The 5,487-nt window shown below is 47.1% G+C and overlaps 1 protein-coding gene across 1 annotated transcript in view; it reads left to right on the top strand.

The window, feature by feature from the left end:
- LOC127648178 (histone H3) overlaps positions 1-5,487 on the top strand; it is a 1,095,985-nt gene that overhangs the window by 891,705 nt on the left and 198,793 nt on the right. The gene's annotated exons all lie outside the window — the stretch shown is intronic.

Here is a 5,487-nt window from a genome sequence, read left to right as displayed (position 1 = left end):
GAGCAGTGCGGCAGTGTATGTGTGTGAACCCCCTCCTTTCCTCACCCTCCTCTCTCTTCCCCACTCGCCCACTCACGCGCACTGAACTGCGAGGAAAATATGTATAGAAAATAGGCTACTTATTTAACCAATCACTTGGTCCAGCAAAGCAACTTGGTTTGCAGCTTACTATTTAACCCCAGTTGATGCAATATTACAGTCATCAAAAGTACATATTATATTCATATAGCATTTGTTTATATTTTAATTGTGTTGCTGATCATTTTAATAATGAGAGAATATGAGTAAGTTAAAAAACACCATCACAGAAACAGCGATAAAGTCTTGGTCCCCAATCAAATTAAAAGTCCACTGTATAGTCAACATGACATCAAAATTGACCCTATAATTTACTTTCTTAATGCATTAGTCTTGGTCTTATTGTGCATAATACATTGGCACGTGTTATCTCAAATACAAGGGCGTAGGTTTGGCTTGAAAGTTGGTGGGGACACATTGCAAGAATCATATTTAAAATGTTGGTATTAAGAAAATGTGAGAAAGTCAGTCTGGTAAAAAAAGTCCAAATAACTTAATTACCTCCTATAACAGCTCATTTCTTATTTCTCTGCCCGCCATGTTAAATATTAGACTTTAAAAAAAAAGAATTTCAAGGATTGGAAGTAAAATATCAATGGAAATCCATCCGCAGAATAGTTTTTTTTATCTTACAAACGACTGTGATTGGTGCATCCTGAACAGCGCTGATAACAGTGCCATGCGACAACACTGTTCATATGTTGCTTCAGAAGAGGTAGGACAATAATTTACACATGAATATTCATACTAAGGACATTTAATAGTTGTTAAAATGAAAATAAAAACATAGTATAAAGTTAAAGTGTTTTCTGTGTGGTAAAATTGCACAAATGTCAGTCGGGACATTTCAGATTTTCTGAAAGTTCATAGAGACATGTCCATATCATCCCGACCTAAAATTACACTTATGCTCAAATAATAATAGTAATAGTAAAAATGTTTATCTTTGTTGTCTTTACCCAAATATATTAGGTTAACCTGTGCCACCTCTAAACTGTCTAACATCCCCAGTCCCTCTTATGGTGCGTACACATACAACACGAAGCGAACGTTTTGCGCGGCACAATTACATACAAAGTCAATGCAAAGATGCGAACAGACGCAAATTCGCACGCCGCGAATGAAGCGAATGCCACTACGCGAACATGCTAAATTGCTTAATTCGCTTCAATGCTGATAGGCTGATTTTTTGGTCGAGTTGAAAAATTCATTCAAATGAAGTGAATGCCGCGAGTTCGAGTCGCGCCATTCGCTACATCCACGTACTCACGTTATTCGAGTTAAAATTTTTCAACTCGAGCTAAAAATCCGCATGTCGCGTTGTCGCGAAAGCCTATCAGCGTTGAGATTGTCTGGATGTCACTGACGGACTGACGGAGTAGCAGAAGAAATCTGGAAAAAGGAATGAAAAAAATTGTTGTAGCGGTGTGTGGGCACCCGGAATTGCATGACACAACATCATACATGTACAGAGACCGGACGAAGAAAAGACATCGCTTGGAGGAAAGTGAGCGAGCAAGTTGGACTACCTGGTAAGTTCTGAAAATATGCGCGTCTACTTGATTCCAGCTATTGATTCCAGGTTGTACTTTACTATGAACCAAGTCGTAGAAGCCCCGTCTCCTATCCTTTTCCAGAAGAGAAGGGGAATACTCGTGGGTTTGCGTTACTCGTGCGAACACGAGTTTAAACACACATTTATAATCTAGCAGTCAAAATTTTCATCGCGTTGTATGTGAACATTACACCATTCTGGTAATATTTACCATCAAATGAATTCCCAGAGGATAAAATTAAGTCCAGCTGAATATTTGTTTAGTTGAAAATAATTTAATCACTAAATGGAAGTACAATGGATTGCAGACAGCGTTTCATTACTTTAGTAAAGTGCAACAGTCTGGTTGCGCAAATAAAAATACTAGAAATTTGTTTCTATAGGCAAATACATTTTGAACAATAACTGATAAACCTTTAAAGATAAACCCACCTTGAGCTCAGAGGTTGTTAATCAATAGAATATGCTTCTGCTGAAGCCTTCAGTTCATGTGAAGTCAACTTAATTTTTTAGATAATGTGTTTAATAGCTAAATTACTATTTAAGTACTACACTAGGGCTGGGTGATAGGACGATGTAATCGGATATCGACGATGTCTTACAAAGATCCTGATGCGGATTCTGAACAGACATGATCGTCAATATCAGGAAATGGTAAAACCATGGATCTGGGAAGTCTGCAAATATATTAAAGTCCCCATGAATTAAAAATTTACTATACTTACTTTGTTTGCCTAAATTGATCGTTTTGTGGTGAACAATTTATCCATGCAAGTCAATCCACAAAAAAAAAATTTTTGGCTTCGTAATCTTTAATCAAAATCTGAAAATTCCCCGCCCCTCTGCATTGGAGGACCTTGCCTGATGACGTAGGTTTGACAGTTTAGGTGTCTCCTTAACATCCGTAACCATGCCCCTCCAACTGACAGTAGACAGGCTGCCTGTGTGTTTGCGAGCATTGACAGCGTGTGAAAGGAGAGATGGCGAGGAGCTGCATTTTTGGTTGTGACACTCACGGAATACTTTTTACCATTCGAACCCTCCGCATGTAACGGCTCAAACATGTAAGGTCTGATTCCCCCCGTGACGAAATGATCCTCCGTGTGTTCCTGTTCTTCTTCATCTTCCTCCTCCTCCTGCTGCAGGAAGGGGACTGCTGGCCGGGGAAGCACAACTCGCAGCGCAACAACTGCCAACTGCTGGCAACAAGCCTCCTGGCCTATGCAGACCTGAGGAGAGCCATCCTGCAACGGGTTGGTCAGAGCCCGGAAGAAAATCGCCAGCTCTTCCGGGCTATGAAACTGGATAAGACCGACCGCCCGTTCGCATTCGCCCAGCGGCTCTGTGATGCCTGTCGGAGGTGGCTACTTGCGGGGGACCGCGACGTCGAGGGACTGGTCGATCAGGTGGTACTGGAGCAGTTTGTTCAGCGTTTGCCCAAGAGAACGGCGGAGTGGGTCCAGTGCCACCGCCCGGCGTCGCTGGAGGAAGCCGTACAACTCGCGGAGGACCACATGGCGGCGATTCCAAGGGCGGATGAGCCCTCTCTCTCTCTCTCCCCTTCCCCTGTGTCTTCCCCTGTTTTTTTCCCCTCCCCTCTTCCCTCTCGCTCTGCTCTCTCCCCAGGGTCCGTTTCTGCCCCGCGCAGGCGTGGAGGGTTCGTGAGACCAACTTCCCGGCCGTGGGAGAACCCGCCTACCCCTTCCCCGTCCTTCAGCTGCTCTCCTCCTCAGGTGGGGGCTCCCGCCAGCACGGGTGTGGCCGTGGCGCCTGGGCCGGTCTGCTGGAGGTGCGGAGACCCTGACCACTTCCGGGATCAGTGTCCGCTGATGGAAATAGTGACTGTGGTGCTGGTCTCCGATGTCCCGCAGGCTGCCCCCGATCGGGCTGGAGCGTACCGTATTCCGGTAAGGATCCAGGGGTTACATACCAAGCTTTGTTGGATACCGGCTGTAATCAGACCACCATCCACCAACGCTTGGTTCAACCCGGGGCTTTGGGCTCGGCTAAACGGGTGAGGGTGAGGTGTGTGCATGGGGATATTCACAAATATCCCATGGTGACTTTGGCGATCAAATTCCGGGGAGAAAAACATAGTGTGGAGGCAGCGGTTAGTTCCCACCTCACCCATCCGCTAATTTTGGGTACTGATTGGCCGAATTTTAGAAATTTATTGGAGGGAGTTTGTGCGGATGGGTCCTGCTTGAAAGTGAAGAGATGTGTGATGTGCGATGCTTTGGCGGGGGAGGCGGAGCCGGGGCCGTCCTCGGCTGCTCCGAATGACGAGGGACGGGGCGAGGTTGTCACCCCCCCCCTCAGGGAATTCCCGGAGGGGGACTTCCCCTTGGAGCAGTTGCGGGATGAAACTCTTAAGCACGCTTTTGACCAAGTGAGTGTAATCGATGGTCAACAACTCCGGCCGTTTCATATCCATATTTTTCGCTTATTAAAGATCGGTTGTACAGAGTGATGCAGGATGCTCAAACAAAGGAGGAGGTGACACAATTGTTGATTCCACGGAGCCGCCGGGAAATGATTTTCCAGGCGGCTCACTATAATCCTATGGCCAGTCACCTAGGGGAACGAAAAACACTTCTCCGTCTAATAGCCCGTTTCTATTGGCCGGGCATTGGCGGTGACGTCCGCAGGTGGTGTGCGGTGTGCCGTGAATGTCAGCTGGTAAACCCACCGGCCACCCCAAAAGCGCCATTGCGCCCTCTACCGTTGATCGAGGTCCCCTTCTAAAGAATTGGGATGGACCTCGTCGGGCCATTAGAACGGACAGCACGCGGGCATCGCTTTGTGTTAGTCCTAGATGATTACGTGACGCGATATCCGGAAGCAGTGCCTCTGAGCAACATCTCTGCACGTAGTGTTGCAGGGGCACTCTTCAAGATAATCTCCCGGGTGGGGATTCCGAAAGAAATCCTCACCGATCAAGGCACGACTTTTATGTCACTGAACACTCGCGAACTTTACGAGCTCTTGGGCATTAAATCGATTCACGACTAGCGTTTACCATCCGCAGACTGATGGCCTAGTGGAACGGTTTAATAAAACGCTCAAGAACATGATTCGTGAAATTGCATACACTATGACGCTTAGAAATTGGGATAAGTCGCTGGACCCCCTGTTGTTTGCAGTACGAGAGGTCCCACAAGCCTCCTCAGGGTTTTCCCCGCTTGAGCTGCTGTATGGGCGACGCCCACGCGGGTCCTCGACGCCATCCGCTGGCTTGGGAGGAGGGACCTTCTAATAGCAAAAATGAAATTCAGTACGTTCTTGATCTTAGAGCAAAACTCCACACACTGGGGCTGACTAACACAGGAGAATTTGCTCCAGGCTCAAGAACGCCAACGCCGGCTGTATGACAGGGGTGCTCGGCTACGGAATTTGCACCGGAGATAAGGTACTTGTATTGCTCCCAACATCGAAGCTCTAAATTACTCGCCAAGTGGCAAGGACCCTTTGAGGTCACACGACGAGTTGGGGATCTCGATTATGAGGTTAAACGTACCGACAGAGGGGGCGCGCGTCAAATATATCACCTCAACCTCCTGAAATTGTGGAGAGAAGAGGCGGCCTCTGTGACGTTGACCACGGTAGTTCCGGAGAGGGCAGAGCTCGGCCCAGAGGTAAACAAAGCTCGCAATCTCAACACCCCAGTTACTTGTGGAGACCACCTCTCACCGCGTCAACTCACAGAGGTTTCCGATTTACAAATGGAATTTGCAGACGTGTTTTCTCCTCTACCGGGCCGTACAAACGTCATACAGCACCACATCGAGACCGAACCGGCGTGGTGGTACGTGAGTCGCCTCTATCGCTTACCCGAACACAAAAAGAAAATAGTT

This window comes from Xyrauchen texanus, chromosome 1 (assembly GCF_025860055.1).
Source record: "Xyrauchen texanus isolate HMW12.3.18 chromosome 1, RBS_HiC_50CHRs, whole genome shotgun sequence".
Classification (NCBI taxonomy): domain Eukaryota; kingdom Metazoa; phylum Chordata; class Actinopteri; order Cypriniformes; family Catostomidae; genus Xyrauchen; species Xyrauchen texanus.
This window is presented reverse-complemented; position numbering and strand designations above follow the sequence as displayed.